The sequence below is a fragment of the Leopardus geoffroyi genome, chromosome E3 (assembly GCF_018350155.1).
Source record: "Leopardus geoffroyi isolate Oge1 chromosome E3, O.geoffroyi_Oge1_pat1.0, whole genome shotgun sequence".
Lineage (NCBI taxonomy): Eukaryota > Metazoa > Chordata > Mammalia > Carnivora > Felidae > Leopardus > Leopardus geoffroyi.
The window spans coordinates 8,459,501-8,474,674 of NC_059340.1; the positions used below are offsets into that span (position 1 = coordinate 8,459,501).

General features: G+C 49.8%; 1 protein-coding gene and 1 long non-coding RNA gene across 8 annotated transcripts in view; both read left to right on the forward strand.

Annotated features, from left to right (window-relative positions):
• The window catches only part of CUX1 (cut like homeobox 1), a 376,259-nt gene that overhangs the window by 32,519 nt on the left and 328,566 nt on the right, over nucleotides 1–15,174 (forward strand). The gene's annotated exons all lie outside the window — the stretch shown is intronic.
• On the forward strand, nucleotides 165–11,243 carry LOC123589602. The gene is made up of 3 exons (XR_006708416.1): nucleotides 165–1,850; nucleotides 2,083–5,277; nucleotides 8,740–11,243. It is a non-coding gene; the product is annotated as an uncharacterized LOC123589602 (long non-coding RNA).

Genomic DNA, 15,174 nt, shown 5'->3' on the forward strand with positions numbered 1-15,174 from the left:
TCTTGTTTTTTAATTTATTTCTTATTTTTTTAATGTTTATTTATTTTTGAGAGAGAGAGAGACAGACAGACAGAGCATGAGTTGGGGAGGAGCAGAGACAGAGGGAGACACAGAATCCAAAGCAGGCTCCAGGTTCTGAGCTGTCAGCACAGAGCCTGATGCGGGGCTTGAATCCACAAACTCCGAGATCGTGACCTGAGCTGAAGTCGGACACTTAACCTACTGAGCCACCCAGGCACCCCAGATCTTGTTTTTTAAACCCAGGTTGAGAGTCTGTCTTTGATTAGTAAATTTAACTGGCATACATTTAGGGTAATTGTGATTATATTAGCACTTCTGGAGTATTATTTTATGTTTTCTTTTTACCATTATTTTCGGGAGGGTATCTTTCCTTGCAATGTTTGATTGGGTTGATTTTTTTTTTTTCCCCCTCTGCTGGATTTTATAATTATGCCATCTATTTTCTTTTCCTGAAATTCAGAATCCAGATTATTCCTGAAATGATTAAGACCCACTCCTGTATTTATTTTTTCCTCTCCGTTTCTAAAGTCAGTATCTCTGTCCTATTAACACCAGCCCGTCTCCTCTCTGCTCGTTTTGGCTGCATCCGTTTCAGTTCGGATCCATGAACTCTGCTTCATCTGTGCAGGTTGCTGGGCTGGTTGATTTCTTTTGTCTAGTGTTTCCTCTCCTTCAGATTGTTTTTCCTTGTGACCCCTGATCCCCTCGGCCTGGGCCCCAGGGTATTAGCTGATCCCTTGCCCCTGAGGGGGGAGAGTTAGGCCACAGCTTGTCAGTCACTGAGTTTGGTGGGTAGAGGGCTTGAAGGGGTGCACTGAGGCCCCTTAGGCAACCTCGGGGTCTTCTCTCCAGCCACACCTGTTTTCCTGGGGCTCCCTGCCTCTGATGTCCTGGGCCGCAGATCCCCCTGGGCATGGGCCACCCTCAGGGATTCTGATTCTGCTAGTTTGGGGTGGGTATTGGTACCTTTTAAAAGTTTCTCATGATAGGAATAGGGTACAGTATGGACTGATTATGAATTGACAGCGGTTGAATATCCAACTAAAATTCATGCACAGCTAAAATTCTGATCACTTCCCAGCTAACACCCAGGAATTCTGGGGGACGGCATGGAGGAGGCCAGCTAGCTAGACCTGGGGCTAACTGCGAGAACAGTTAAAATGGGTCTATTATGTTTCTGCTGGACAGCGCTGTTCTAACGTAGACCCTCGCTACTCAAAGAGGTCCACAAACCCGTTTGGGCATCCCCTGGGAGCTTGTTAGAAGTGCAGAATGTCAGGCCCCAGCCAGACCTCCTGAGTCAGAATCTGCATTTTTATGAGATTCCCCAGGTGATTCATAGACACATTAGAATTTGAGAAGCACTGGGCTAGATCCTTAAAAGGGAGGGTTGGTTTCATTTAATTCATATTTTAAGAGAATGACGCTTCCCTTATCTGCTCCGATGAGCTTTCCAGAACACAGGTAGCAGTCAGGGGGCTGAGCTGCCAGGGGATGGCTCTCCAAGGGCGCCTCTCTTGCCCCCTCCCAAGCCTCGCTTCCACCCAGCTCCTCTTGTACACACGCTTCTAATAGTATCGATCATCTGCTTCTCAAGGTCCTAACACGTTAAAACAACAAATCGGAAGAAGGCAAGGGACGTCCTCGAGGTAGGACTGGCTGTCCACTTGGGAGCAGAAGACCAGAAAGACAAAAGAATTGCAGGCCCCGGGCTGTGTCGTGCGGGGGCAGTTTCTGCATGCAGACTGTTGAGGAATGTACGGATGCGGGACGGATTTCGGCACTGACCTTCATTATGCTTAGCCCGAGCCACTAAGTGATTAAGTTAGGTTCTGTTTAAAAAAATTTTTTTTTTCAACGTTTATTTTTGGGACAGAGAGAGACAGAGCATGAACGGGGGAGGGGCAGAGAGAGAGGGAGACACAGAATCGGAAACAGGCTCCAGGCTCTGAGCCATCAGCCCAGAGCCCGACGCGGGGCTCGAACTCACGGACCGCGAGATCGTGACCTGGCTGAAGTCGGACGCTTAACCGACTGCGCCACCCAGGTGCCCCAAGTTAGGTTCTGTTTAGACCCCTGTGCCGACCATCCCTGTGGAGGAGGCGTATTTTCTCCTGCGCTGTAGCAAATGTCGGGGCCGAGACCGAAGACACTCACTTGGAAGTTGAACTTTGGGGCGCCTTTCTTCCGCTCGTTGTGCCGGGCCCACGATGTACCGTCATCTGGAAATGGTGGCTCTCGGTGTGAGAACGTGGGGTTTTCTGGGTGGCCTGCCTTCGGATGCGCCCAGAAGCCGTCAGCTGCCTGCCCTGCCGGCCGAGGGCACGCTGGCCTGGGCGGCCGACCCTTCTGACTTGGAACCTTTGCTCTTCCATTTATGAGGCATGTGACCTTGGGCCCTTAACCTGCTTCCTCTGTACAAGGGTGATAGTAAAACTACTCTCACTTCGTAAGGGTTTTGTTAAGACTCCGCTTAGGACGGTGCCTGATCCACGATCCTTGGTTGGTTTAGCCTGAAAAAGTCAAGGAAGGTATTACGGGGGAGGCAGCTCGCCAGAAGAGACCGCCTTCTCTGAAAAGAGTAATAGTGGTAGTAACCCAGACCGAGATGTCCCGTCGTCAGGGCGGCAGGGATGCCTGGGCCGTCTGGCTCACCGGGTACGTACTGATGTTGTGGCGTTGGTATTTTTCTTTTACGCTTTTTTCCCCAAAGACTGTTCTGCCTTAGAAGATTAAAAATATCTGCTTCCACATTAGACCCAATTCAGTTTGAATAATTGCATTTTTAAGGCAAAAGCCTGCTCCTGGGCGTGAGTAGCTTGCACGTCAGACGTTCAGCGGGCAAATGAAAAACGTGAGTCATGCAGTGCTTGGCACCTTGGGCTTTTAATATTTGGTGGCGAACTTCCTACGGAGAGGAGGACTTTGAAAGTGGAAGTCCTTTCAGATCCAGATGGCCAAAGGATTCTCCGGTGTCGGTTGGGACTAGTGATTGAATTTTCTCCTCCTGTTTCCTTGGCCTGCTGGGCCTCTCCGGGGGCCCAGTTTTGTTCAAAAGGGACCGTGTCGGTACAGCGAGGCTGTGTGCCTGGGGAATGTGCCTACCTCGAAGGATGAGAACAATCCATCCTAGCAGCCTCTCGAATGCACAGCAGATAGAAAAGAGAGTGCGTGTAGAGCAACGCGCAAGGCATCTTTTGGGTTTTTTTTTTTTGTCTCCGGTGGTTGCTGACAGCGACCAGCAGGACCCAGCAGCTTGCCATGTGACTTACGTGTCAGGCTCTGAGTTTTGTTTTCTTGGCCAGGATCTGGAAGGCTGTTTCCAAGTAGGTGTTTCTTCCTTGGCGGCAGATCTGGGCTGTTATGTAGTCAGCCCTGTCCTTTTCTGAAGGGGAGCCGCCGTGGGGGGATGGGAGAGGGGCAGAGTGGCTAATATTAGCGTTCCCTCCCTCCTGGATCATGTAATCTCTAACGGACTGGCACTGTTGCCTGGATTTTGAATGTAGGCAGTTCCTATAAAGCGCACTTGGGTCTGACTTTTAGGTATGTAAGAGGAAGACAAAATTTGGAGGAAATGGTGAAATCGTTTTACAGAACATGCAGCAGCCCCTAGGGATTTCAGGAGCAAAGTCAGAAAGTTTACTGGGGAGAAATCTTGGATGATAAGGAAAAGGAATTCCGTGCCTGGTAGGGGCTCGAGGCTCCCCTGAGACATAGGTGCTCCCGGGTGCCCGGCTGGGCCCGGGGCTACAGGAAAGGCCTCCTGGGCTTTCGGTCCCAGCCGCTCCCGGCAGCCTCTGGGGAAGTGGGAGGCTGGGAGCCCCCTCCACCTGACATTTCCAGCCCAGGTTGGAGCAGAGCTCCTAGGTTCTGCCTTGAGAAAATGGTCAGGGTGTTGGGGGGGGGGGGTGGTGCCTGGGCGGCTCAGTCCGTGAAGCGTCCGACTCTTGGTTTCAGCTCAGGTCATGCTCTCACGGTTCCTGAGTTCGAGCCCCACATCGGGCTTCGTGCTCACGGTGCGGAGCCAACTTGGGATTCTCTCCCTCCCTGTCTCTCTGCCCCTCCCTTGCTCACTCTGTCTCTCTCTCTCAAAATAGATAAACACTTAAAAATTTTTTAAGAAAATGGTCAGGGAGGGCACCTGACTGGCTCAGTTGGAGGAGTGTGCAACCCGTGATCTTTTGGGTTGTGAGTTTGAGCCCCACACTGGCATAGACTTTACCTAAAAATAAGTAAAATAAAAAAAAAAAAACAAAAACAAAAAAAAGGAAAGGGTAAGGGATGAGAAGCTTGGGAGGAAAAACAGTTGTGAAGGCAGAATAAACACTCTTCCATGTGATCCTTATGGTTATCACGGTGTGGAGTGTTGAAGGAACCAGAAAAAGAAAAAAAAAGAAGGTTGTCCGTCCTTTTGAATGTATTTCATTTTAAAATAAAAACGGCCTAACGGTAGTCATTGTTTTTGCAGGTTTTCTTTCTTTCAAAGCACTTTATTTTCAGTTTTTACCCCGATTCTATCAGTATGAGAAAAGGACCAGCCCCGGCCCCCTGCCCACCTCTCCCCACGGTCAGCACCTGCACCCTGGAACTGTTCTCTGTCTACGCAGCTGGCTTCTGCACCTGGTCCCCAGGTTTTAGCGTGGGCATTGCTTGCTGGTGGGGTGCCGTGGGACTGGGACCGGCAGGTGCGGTGGAGGCCTCACCATGGGGCCCCTGCAGAGTGGCCCTGTTTCTCTGCTCAACTGATTTTCAAGTATTGGGCATTTGGATAGCTACGACTATGGAAATAGGAGTTTCTGTGTACAAGGTCTAATTTACCCCCAAACTCTTTTCCAGCAACACGTATCTCTTAAAACATCAGGTAGGTAGGGGTTCATCTTTTCTTTGGGAGCCCCCTCCTGGTCCCTTGTCCTTCTCCTGCTGGGACGGGCTGCTGCCTGGCACAGGGCCCCCCACTTTCCTCCTGGTCCCCTTCCCCATCATCTTGGGCCACCCTTTCCCCCTCCTGCTTTGGATCCCTGTCTCCTGAATTCTGCGATTTTGTCTTTCTCTCATTTGGGGAATCTCCTCCAGTAGCTTCCTGATAAAGATGGTTGCCGAGCATAGAATTCTAGAATTCCACCCTCGCAAGTCAAAGACGTGGCTCCCCTGGTCAAGGACAGTCTCGTTTCCCATCCTTTGCCGTTTCTCTGTGACACCGTTTAGAGCCCTGATCTTCGCCTCCTGTTCTCCGGGATCGTGACGGTTCTCCTCGGGGTGGGCCTCGTTCTCTGTCCTCCAGAGCTCGTTATGCAGGCGCTGGGCCTCGTGGCCGAATCTGGCCATTTTTCTCCCCTTCCATTTTTCATGTCTTTGTCTTTTTTGATGTATCTGGGAGAACTGTTCAACCGTCCAATCTTCCTGTACTTTTATCTGTCGTGGTTGTAACTTCTGAGTTTTCTTTCTTGTTCTCTGAATGTTACATTCTTACGCCCTACTCTTGTTCCTACCCGAAGGGTCCTTTTTGATCTCACCGGCTGCATTCACCACGGTTTCTTTTAAAAGTTCTCTTGTCTTCGTTGACTTCTCTTCATTTTTTTACTTTTTAAAATCCGTCTTATTTAATATCTGTAAACAATTGGATGGAACACATTTTGGTCACAAAGGGTAGTAACTAAAATCCACAAACGTCTCTCCCGTCCTCTCTCTTGAACCCAAGAACATCCCCAATAATTTGCATCCACCGGGAGACTCCCTCCTGTTTCTCTGCCTCCTTATCCAGACAGGCGACCCCTGTCCTCAGTTCTGTATCTGTTATGTCATAGCCTTAAAATAATGTCGTTTATCGCAAATGTGTATATGCTGTGGTATTTACTCTTGCTTGGTTTTGAGCTCTGTAAAAATGGTATCATTTGGCATGCCGACTGCTGGCACTTACTTTTTTGACTATTGTGTCACGGAGATTCATCTGTGATGTTGCAGGAAATGTGGTCTCTATTTTCTCTGATGTTGGTACCCAGTTGTGTGACTGGGCCAATTTTATTTATCCCTTCTCCTGTTGATTCGTCTCTTTTCTTTTTTTTTTTTCTCTTTGTCTTGGTCCCAGTTAGAGGTTTCGTCAAATGCCTGGTGACATTTCTGTCATCTGTCCATACTTAAGAGCAAGGCATCAGCATGCTTATATAGAGTGGGGGGGGAGGGGGCGCAGGGTTGGGGACAGTTGACAGGTGGTGGCCTTCCCTGTAAGAGATCAGTCAGGTGTTTTTTGGGGGGGGAGTCCCTGATGTGTCAGTGTCTGTGGCTCTTTACTTTTGAGCTGACAGTTTCTTTAGCAAGGGGCCCTTGGTTTCCCTGCAGGGAGGGGAGGTTGGGGGCGAGACAGCTGATTGCCGGTTTTCCAGTGCCCAGGCCGGGGAAGGGCCTGGGATGTTCACTCAGTCCCCCTGCATGTGGCAGAGAGCAATTTCAGTCTTCTGCTGATGGGGGTGAGGTGGGGGGAGGTCCCAGGCTGCTTGAGGTGGGGGAGGGGTCTGCCTGCTCCTCTGAATGGCATTTTGCCCACCTTGCGCCCCCACCTTGCCAAGCCCCTGCCGCTCCCTGTCCCAAGTTCTGTGGAACAGATGACCTTACTGCATATTGGGTCCCATCTTGAGGTCAGGCCGTAAGCTTCCTCTGCTCTCTTGAGGCTGCGGTGTGGCTGGTCCAGCCACCTTCCAGCCCCTCACGTTCGGGGGCTTCCCTTTTGCTCCCTCCCCTCTCCTCTGTGTCCTGTGAGTTCAGACCTTACTGCTGCCGAGGGTGCAGAGATGACGCATGTGTCGGTCTGCCACATTAACCTGGAACTCACACGTTTTCAAGAGGCCCGAATTTATGGACGGGCTGAGGCTTTCCATGAGGACACCGGTTTTGAAGGAAACACCAGTTTTGTCTTTCACAGCGATCTTTTGGGAGCTGCTCCCAGGGAGCCAGGCTGCCAGTGAGTGACACATGGGGAGCACATGCTGGGATTGTCTTCAGAGCTGCTTCAGGAACTGCCGAGAACAGCCGTCTCCTTACCGTAGGGGCCTTGGCCGTGCTGGGAGGGGGGGCACGGCTTCCAGTCCTGCCTGTATGGGTTACTGGTTGCCTGGCCGCACACCCTCACCTCCCTCACCTGTACGAGGCTAGACCTTCTTGGCTGGGTGGTTACAAAAACAAAACGAGGGGGTAGATGTGAGGTGCCGGCAGGGAGCCGCTCTGTAAACAGGAGCTATTATTAACCCTACACCCTTGCTGGACCAAGAAATGGCACCTCATTCGCAGCAACGTGCTCCCACCCGTTTTTATTCACACGCACACATGCTCAAAAGGACTAAAAACAGACTCACTTTGGATTGCGGTACAATCCTCCCTCTCCCGTTTTCTCTCCTTCCCCCCCACCTTTTTTTAAAGTTTATTTTATTTAAGTGATCTCTATGCCCAGCGTGGGGCTCGAACTCACGAGGCTTAGGGCACCTGCAGGTGGCACAGTGGGAGAGTCCTCAGTGTTTCCGCAGGGATTTTATAATTTAAGTTCCAACACTGAGTCTGGCGCCTTCTCCGTGTTCTCCCCCCCGCCTTGTGAGAAACAGCTTGGGTCAGCAGGAAGCGTGCAAGTAACCAGTAAGCTTTAAGTTGTCACGATGCGTAATGACCAGAATGTTATTCCACGGTTGCAATTTGTTTACCTCATTAGAGTTGTGTGTCCATCCATTCTCCTCCCTGACCTTAATTGTTTACCCAGGCCGCTGTTTCCCATTCTCTAATTGAAGGCTCTAAAAATGGGCCCGTCAAGAAGGCTCGTGGATGTGGGAAGGAGGCGGGCTTCACAGAAGGGTGGCCCGAGCAGACGGGTCCTCGGAAAGCCTTGAGAAGGCTGGGCCTCTCCGAGCCGGGACAGACGCAGCAATGCAATCTGTTTCCTGCAGGCCCGAAGGGAATGCTTCCTCCTTGCGGTTAGTGACTTCAAAAGTTGCCCCAGTTAGATGAAGTTCAACCGTTTCTCCAGTTTCCACGACGGGGGGGGGGGGGGGGGGGGGGGGGCAGCCGGTCACGCTGCCGTAGCCACTGTTGCTCGGGCCCTTGAGGAAAAGCCTCCTCCGGACCCCCCGGGAGAAGAAGCTTACGAGCTTTCCTGTTCGTTCTTTCTGGGCCCTTCTTCAGTGTCAAACCGAAACTGCTTTCCTGAAGCCAAATTAACTCAGGGATCCCTCCTCAGGCCTCATCCTCCTTGACCTCCACCTCCTCGACTCCCACACGTGCCGGCTGTACCAGGCCCCTGGGCCTTTGAACCGGCCCTCCTCGGTCATGCCTCTGTCTTCTCCCAGGAGCACCCTCTCCCGTCCTTCTCCCCCAGCCTCTCAAGCCCTGCCCAGCTCCAGTTCCTGTTTCTGTTTGACCGGAGCCCTTCCGATCCCCTCCAGCAGACAGAATCTGCCCTCCTCTAAAGCCCCCGGGCCCTCCGGGCCTGCCCCCGGTTTCTGCTCTCATTGCACCCGGTGTCGGTCGCCTGGGTCCTCGTTTGGCGCCTCTTGTAGGCCTTCAGCAGCGCAGGGGCTGTGCAGGGCTCTGACGCTCCCGGGCCTCCCGCACCTCCCGCGGTGCCTCGCATATTATAGGCATAGCATTCAGTAAATGTCATTTTTGAAATATCCGTAGAAATAAAAAGAAGTGCTTTTTAAAAAAAAAATTTTATTTATTTATTTATTTTTTATTTTCCAGGAGTCAAAATGCATGGCTTTCATCCACTTTCAACACATAAAAGATGTTTTCAACACAGAAAGGCCTTTCACCGCTCTTAATAGTCAGCTTTTGGAAAGATGTGGACTAGAATGAAAAATGAGGATGAACACCTCTGAAATCAGCTGTTTTGAATTAAATAAAGCAGAGTGAGGTTGGAGTCAGGTGAAGCGAGAAGATGGCAGTTAGCCAGTGAGGATTAATACGCCGGCTCCTTTAAGCCGAGGGACCGTCTTCTCTGAAATGTGTGAGGGGTGGACAGGGCTTGTCTGCCCCTCTGCCCCCGACTTCTGCCCCAACAGGGCTGTCGCCCCCTTACCTCGACTTGGCTCAGGATGACTTCATCCTTCCCATGGCTTTGCATAATTGCAAGGAGGTGTTCTGGGGGGTTTTTTGCGGGGATTTTTTCCCCCCTTAGCTGTAGTTCCGGGTGCTTTTCGGAGACCCGCTTCACCGGGCTGGCTTAGCAAGCGAGGATTCCGGGTCCGGGAGCGAGTTGTCTGAATGTCCGGGCCGGGTGAGCACCTGGAGGCCCTCTCGGCTCCGTGGGCGTCTGCAGGTGTTTTGGGTGGGTCGAGTGCCCCTGTCCCCTTTCTCCACGCGGAGCATGGTGGCCTGGATGTCGCGTATCCAGCGGGGCCCCTAGCCAGCTTTGCACGGAGACTATGGGAACGGGACTAAAGTCACGAAATGTCCTTGCAGGACCTGTTGACCTGACCTCTGTCTCGGTGGAGCAGTGGGGGTCCCTAGTCTGACCCCGAAGGTGGCAGAGGCGACCTTCCCTTGCTCGAGGCCAGCTGTTAATGAACTTCAACACAGAAGGGAGTTCTCTTCTCCATTCTGGGTGGGGACTAGTAAAATGCCTTTGGCCAGCTGGTAGAACTAAGTCCCGGGAAATTCTGGAACCTCCAGCTCAGTCGACTTGGAGTGAACCGTGTGGACAGCAGTGAATTTGCCCCCCTACGTGTTTTCTCCAGTCAGGCTCGTCCCTCGTGGTGGGCACCTGGTGCTGGTGGTTTTTACAGGAGCCGAGTGCCCCCTTCCTTGGAGCCAGCCTTTGCCTGGGCGTGGTCTTGTCGGCCACTCAGGGCCATTCCGGATAGTGCAGCCCTTCAGGGGTCAGGTCAGGCATCTGTGGCCCCAGGCCAGCATTTTAACCGAATGCCCGGAGTGCACAGCTCCGGCCCTCCACTCAGTGCAGTGCTGGGCCCAGAACAGACTATTTTGAACACTGGACACTGTGTTTCAGTTGTTACACCCAGGAGCGGGACTCATTACCAGGGAGCTTGAATTTAAGAAAAAAAAAATGCCGTTATCTAGATTCCTCAAGGTTACGACAAAGCTGAAGCAGCTTGTTACCAAGCAAATGGACAGAAGTGTCGCCAGAAGCGTTTCATTTTCTGTTTTTGGGGTAGTGGTGGCAGGGGTTCCATCTCAGAGGCTGACTTGGGTTTGCTTCAGTTGGTTTTACTTCCTTCAGGACGCAGGTCTGGTGTTCCTTCCCGCATAAGAGAGCACCTCCTCCCGGCCCCTCCCTGGACTTTTTCTTCTTCATTGACTTATCAGTCACGTGAGCCACTATTTATAAAGTCTGTCCCCTCCCTCCCCCACTCCCCCCACCATGTGAACCGTGGCTGCTTAATGAAGGTACACCTTGGCCCCTAGTATGGGAATGGCTTTTTAATCCCAAGAAGGTCTTGCTATTTATTCCTGGATCGTGGAAACCAGTACACTGCTCCTTTTTTTTTTTTTTTTTTTCTTTCTCCCCTTGAAGAAATCCAGTAACCCTAGGCTTTCTAGATCCAAAGTGGGTCAGATGGCTAATGATTGAAGATGGATTGGCGTCCAGTGTCTTTGGAAACCTAAAGCTGGACTCGGGCTGCATTCGTGTTTCTCTTCCTCTCGTCAAAGCGCCTCCAATGGCAGCTGACTTTGCAGTCACTGTGCACTGGGGGTAAGCCAAGCCCCAGCCGCTGGAGTCCGGGTGGCCCTGCCTCCACCTGAGCTGGGAGGGAGGCGGGTCTATGATTAACTCGGTGATGTCTTCAATGTGATTGCTGGGGGCTGAAAACATTAACTTTTACAAAATGATTTAAAATTACCAATTGACCATATCCGGGGCTGAACCTGCATGATTCAGCTCCTTTTAAAAATATCTTTTCTCAACAAATTGCTTCCTTAACATTTTAATTTGTTGATCATAAAGGAAGCTTGCCAAATATTAGCTGGTCTTTTCCATTTCCTGCAGCTCCGAGCTTCCCTTATTTGGCATATTTCAGTGGAACTGTAAGGTCACTCCCTAGTTCTCTTCCCAAAGAACTGTATTTATTACTGTCAAGTATTGGCGGGTTTGATCCAGCTGTCATCAGAATGTTTGGAAATATTGTTTTTTGCCAGAATGCTGATTTAATGATCTAATACTGACATGGCTTGTTTTCTCCGCTGATTTGATAACTTACTTGTTCAATAAACTCCCCTCTTAGTGAGCCACGCTGTTCTTTTTTTTTCTTTTCCTTTCTTTCCTTTTCTTTTCTCTTCTCTTCTCTTCTCTTCTCTTCTCTTCTCTTCTCTTCTCTTCTCTTCTCTTCTCTTTCTGCTACCACAAGCTTTATGGGCAGTGTCTTAAAGACAGTAGTGGATTTTTTTTTCCCCCTTCCTTTCTCTTTCTTTTACTCCCTCCACCCCACCTCCTTCCTCTCCTCCCCTCCTCTTTTTTCTTCTTTTTTTTTGGAGAGGCCCTAGATGTGTTACCAACTGTCCTTGAAGAAGTTAGCATTGCTGCTGTGCTGCTGCTTGGTAGTTTGAAGTGCACTTAAGAAAAATTTCAAAAGGACCCCAAAGTCGAGAGGCAACTAGAACGAAACCTCCGTGTTCCTACCCCTCAACCAGCTTTACAAAGTTAGGACCTAACATTATGCCTGGTTTCATCTCTGCCCCCACTTACTTGAATTTTGGAAAGGACATCATACTTCCCCGCAAGTATTTCGATGTGTATCTCTAAAAGATAACGTGTTTATTCTTTTTAAGCAACATATATCCAACATCATACCTCAAAAAAAGAAAGCAACGGTGTGAGGAAGGAGTTTCTACCGTGTGGCACCCTACTGAGTCAGTCTGTGGGCGTCACGGGAGGAAAGGGGCTTTGACTCAGAACTCTGCCCCAGGTCCTTTGCTGCTGCACCTGCCCTAGGGTCCCGGGCTAGTTACTGCTACGACCCAGGAGTTGTGCTAGTTCCTCTGACTCAAAATCCCGAGTCTCTGGATGTTCGAGGCTCTGACTTGCTTTGGAGTTGGCCACTTGGGCTTGGTTGCAGGAGGAGGTAGGCACGTGCCTTGTGTTGACCGATTCTGCTTGCGCGAGGGTGTGCCCTGCCTCATCCCTGCCGGCCGTGGGAGTTTGAATGTTGGACTTCGGCTGCATCCACCTGGTAGTGGAACCTGTGCTCCTGATCATCCCGTTTCTGTCCTGGCGGATCATTGTGTGTGCCTCGGATTCCCCTCCTCTCGCTTGTGCCGATCATCTGAAACTCTGTGTAGTAGTTGATTCTGTACGTGGAAGATCGGTTTCCACGTTCAGTGGGTTAGTGTTTAGGGCCAGCTAACAGGGGTCAACATTTGCAATCCACTGTCGCCCCAGTCTTTTGGGACTGAGATGTTTCGGTCATTTGAATTTAATGAACTGCCTGGCTCTGCGCCAGATACTGGGGCTTCAGAGCTCGTTCAGGTACTGGCTGTGCGTCCAGGAGCTCCTGCCTTCACTGCAGGAGGATGAGCCAGGCATAGGGCTGGGAGCTCAGTGCTAGGGGGCTGGGTGGACAGAAGGTCCTGAGTGGTGGTAATGGTCCTGCTGGGCCTTGGAGCATGCGTGAGATTTGCACATGTCCAGGGGGTGGGGGGTGGGGGGTAGCCCTGTGTCGATCACCCATAATCCCACTACCAGAGTCCTATACCGTGAACGTTGTGATTCATTTCCTTTGGATATTTCCCTACAAATATATGTATTTATGACATCTATTCAAGCAACCAGTAACTCAGGAAGCCCGTATTGAGCACCTGGCCATGGGCCAGACCCTCTTTCTTGGTTCTGGGGTTGGTGGGGAGAGGTCAAGGTAATTCTTGCCCTTAAGGAGCTTACATTCTGGTACGTTTATGGAACAAATCCCATCATACAGTAGATGGTATCTGCGTTCGGTTTGGCTCACTTTACAAATCACACCAGGCCATCCGTGGAATTATTTGCCTGCCCTTCCAGCCTGCAATTGCCCTTCAGCTTGACAGAGAACAGCTGCCCGTGACATGTGACCGTCTCAACACCAGCCCCACTAACAGGCTCAGAAGGTGCTCAGAGATGCCTTCCAGCTGGGCGGGCTCAGGACCTGCCCCCTTTCCCTTTGGGTTGCCTGTAAAGGGTGGGTTTTCCCTCTTTTTGAGTGATTATACTGACCTAATTTGCATTGAGGGGCAGATTTAAAATCCTGGTATAATTTGCAACCCAAGTATGCCCTTAAATTGTTCCATTGCCAGGGGCGGTGTGGGGGCAACTGTTGTGTTGGTTTTCTTAGATATATAGGTGCCAGGTATGTGTTTGGATATGTCACATCTGAAGTTTAAAATTCAGAAAGGATAAATACCCTATATCGTTCAGTGTATTTGGAAAATTTGGTTCTAAATTCAAATATATACCCAAACAGAAGAGCATAATGAATCCTTTTGTACCCATTATCCAGCTTCCATAATTATCTGCTCACAGCCAACCTCGTTTTAGCTGTATGTTCTCATTCCCCACCCCAACTTAATTTTGAAACAAATCCCAGACAGTGGATCTTGTTTCATCCATAAATATTTCAGTGTGTATCTTTAAAAGATAAGGACTTTTTTTTAATGTAACCACAATCCATTATCATATTTCCCCCCAGATGGCAAAAAAAAAAAAAAAAAATCATTAATATCAACTACTCAAATACCCAAATTTCCATTTTCCCATAAATATCATAATTAAAGAAAATCCGATTCAGGAACCAAGTAAGATCGTCACATTGTGATTGGTTCATGCATCTTAGTCTTTTCATTCTTTTAATTGACCAGAACACCCCCCCCCCTTTCTCACCCCCGCCCCGCATCTATGTCTATTTCGGAAGATCACATTTGAGCTTTTTTGGGGGGCGGGGGTGGGGGGCTAGATCCTTCCGTAGGTGATGGCATGCATTTCCGTCAGACCGTCAGGAGGCACACGTAATGTGTATGTGATGGCAGACTTTTTTCTCCTAATTTTTAAAATTGTGAAGTACACAGAGAAGATACTGTCTTCACTATTTTTAACTGTATTGCTCAGTGGCGTTAAGCACATTCACGCTATTGGGCAAACCATTACCACCATCTCCAGAATGCTCTTCATCTTGTGAGACTAAAACTCTGTCCCCACGGAACACTAACTCCCCATCCCCCGTCTGCGGGCAACCACGGTGCTTTCCGCGTCTATGGAGGACTACTGTAGGTGTTCGTGTCAGTGGAATCGTAACAGTGTTTGACTTTTTGCGACTGGCTTATTTCGCTCAACACAACGTCCTCAAGGTTGATCCTGGTTGTAGCACATGACATAACGCTTTTCCTTTTTAAGGCTGAGTAGTATTCCGTCGTATGGATAGACCACACTTTGCTTATTCATTCCTCCATGGGCGGACGCTCGGGTCGCTTTTGTAACGCTGCTGTGAACATTGACGTGCAGATAACTCTTTGAGACCCTGCTTTCAGTTCTTTTGAGTATATACCCAGAGTATATACCCAGAGGTTTGCTGGATCATATGTTGGTTCTATTTTTGGTATTTTGAGAAATGGTTATACTGTTTTCCACAGCGGCCGCACCAGTTTGCAATCCCACCCACGGTGCACAAGGTCTCATTGCATTACTTCACCAGTGCTTATTTTCTGTGTGTGTGTGTGTGTGTGTGTGTGTGTGTGTGTGTGTGTGTTGTGTGTGTGTTGATGTTTATTTATTTTTGAGAGAGTGTGAGGAGAGGGGCAGACGGACAGGGACAGAGGACCTGAAGTGGGCTCTGTGCTGACAGCAGAGAACCCGATGCGGGGCTTGAACTCACAAACCGTGAGATAATGGCCTGAGCCAAAGTTGGACGCTCAACCAACTGAGCCACCCAGGTACCCCTGGTTATTTATTTATTTATTTATTTATTTATTTATTTATTTATGTTTTGATTGCCATCCTTAATGGGTGTGAGGGTAAGATTTCCTTGTGGTTTTGATTTGTGTTTCCGTAATGATGGCACTTATTTTTAATAAGTTATTTAAACTTAATATCTCATCTGTGGGTGCTTCAAGATGGGGAGTGTATTTCGTGAGCCACCTTAATTCTAAAAACAATGAGAGGTACCTGGGTGGCTCAAGTCGGTTAAGCGTCCAACT